Here is a 2,604-nt window from a genome sequence, read left to right on the forward strand (position 1 = left end):
TCCACAAGGGAAAAAGACCAAACTCAAAATTAGCCCAAGGCCAATTCCTATTAAATTGAGGTCAGAATGCCTCCACCCTATATTTGTTGTTGTTGTTAAGTGCTGTTGAGTCGATTCAGATCCATAGCGACTCTGTATAGGGTCTGAGGGGCAGCTGGTGAGCTTGAACTGCTGACCTTGCAGTTCAAACGGCTTTGCAGTCCGGTCATTAACCCACAGTGCCACACCAGGACTCCTATATTAGTGCCTTATAAACTATCAGATTTGAGTACCAATTTAAAAAAACTCATCTTTATGATTTTGTTTCTCTAGAACCCCACTCTTTTGCTACTGCTGGTTTTCTAAAGAAGCAAAAACCTTGAAACATATTTATGAATATGTATATATAGAGAAGTTTATTATCAAGGAAATGGCTTACAATTATAGCGTCCCAGTTACTGAGTGGAAAAGAAAGAGATTCTTTCCCACATGTCCATTATATTGGAAGCAGGCCACATCCCCAAAATGTTGTTGTTAAGTTCCATCAAGTAGGTTTTGACCCATAGCGGCCCTGTATAAGGTTCCTGAGGAGCAGCTGGTGAGCTTGAACCACAAACCTTTCAGTCTATCGCATTAATCCGCAGAAGCACACCAGGACTCTACATCCCCAGGATGTTGTTGTTAAGGGCCATCGAGTCAGAGTCAGTTCTGATGCATAGCGATCCTGTACAGGGTTTCCTAGGAGTTATTAGCATCCTTTTAATTGGTTGGCTGCTCATAGTCACTCATCATAGAGCTAACGATGCCTTTATTAGGTTTCACCACCATAGGAATAAGTACATTTCAACTGCTAAACCTCTGGAAATTCTGGCCTAGTCAAAATGACAGAGAACCCTAACAATTACAACTTCCATGAATGCTAGGACATGTTATGAAAATAATAAAATATTGTATGCTTTGTTATAATGTCAAATTAACTTTTAACCAAATTATTTGAAGGTACTCTTTTGTGATGCCACAAAGTAAATTTCTTAATTTATTCAGATAAATATAAAACTGAAAGGTTTTTAAGCAAAGAAATAAACTTTGAATATGATATGTATACACATTTTTAAATTAATTCTTGAAATCAATTAAAAGATTTCTAAAATTTCTAATAGTTTTCTTATCTCTGCATGTATCTTTGACTATTTATTTTCTTCCTTTATCATAAGTCCACTTACACATTCTGTCTGTACTTGGATCAATGAAAGTAACTGAGAGTCCAAATAATCAGAAAACATTACTGACTTAAGTTTTCCTATTGATAAGATATTTATTTTTTTACCTACCATGTGCATAAGCTTGATAGTTATTTGTAAGTAATATAAGACTCAAAGTTAAGAATTACTGAAAGAACAAGTTCAATCTCCATCTTCCTTCAGGTAAATGGGAAACCTCTTTCAGGATCTATGACAAGAGCATCAAGATCATTTCTAGTTAATTGTTTAACAACATTGGAGTACTTTCTTTATCACTTTGAACAGTAACAGAGAGGTGGAAAAAGCTAGTGTTTACCAAGAGGAAATTTTTTATCTTTTAAAAGTTTTACCAACAAGGATTATTTGTTCTACTACTGAACCATTTTCCGCTTTGTAATTCCTCAAAAGATTGCTGAGATTAAATATAATATTGACATTTGTAGACAAATATTTAGTATTCTGTTGTCCTATGTATTTCAGATAAGAAAATTGCATTTTGCTCATATTTACTATAACCCTACTATCATATATTTGAATTTTATAAAACTGGGGCTTACTTTTTTACTCATTGTTGTTTGAAAGTTTGTAAGTGGTATACTAAGTAATTCAATATCCAGTCTTTTAATTGTATAATTAGAATGCATTCAAGCTGTGCTTCTGAGTTTTCCTAATGCCCTAAACACTAAATTGGAGTGTATTTTGAAATCATACATTAAATACAAAATCTTTGGATTAGTAACTTAAAGTTTAGCTTTATACACTAAGGAGTTTTACTCATTAGCAGTTAATTTAAATTCTTTAGTCTCCCCACCTCTTTTTCCCCAGGGAATGCTAAGCTTCTTTTTCAGTTCTACCTTCTGAAATACAAGGGACAAAAATAGTATGAAAAGTCAGGATTTGAGAACACACAAAGACCTTTTAATAGCTTTGCTTTCTATTTGAATTATTTGTATCAATCTTCTGTGGAATCCAGGAGTCCTGATGGGGTAGTGGGTTAAGTGTTAGACTACAAGGTAAGAAGTTCAACTACACCAGCCCTTCCAGAAAAATGAGGTTTTCTGCTACCATGAGGATTTTTTTTAAGTGTCATTGAGTTGATTAAAACTCATACTGAGGCTATATAGGTTTCTGAGGAGCAGAAAGATTGGAAGAGAATTTTGTAAAGTATCTCTGCAAATTGCATTCTTGCAGAATGGGGAGCTGTTTAACTTTTAGAGTCCTGGTCTCTTGACTGCTAACCAAAAGACTGACAGTTAGAACGCAGCTAGCGGTATCTCAGAAGAAAGGTCCAGTGATCTGTTTTCAAAGGGCCCCATCCCAGCAAACCCTGTGAATCACACTTCTACTGGGACACATATGGGACAGCCATGAGTCAGAATCAGTT

Source organism: Chrysochloris asiatica, unplaced genomic scaffold (genome assembly GCF_000296735.1).
Source record: "Chrysochloris asiatica unplaced genomic scaffold, ChrAsi1.0 scaffold00414, whole genome shotgun sequence".
Lineage (NCBI taxonomy): Eukaryota > Metazoa > Chordata > Mammalia > Afrosoricida > Chrysochloridae > Chrysochloris > Chrysochloris asiatica.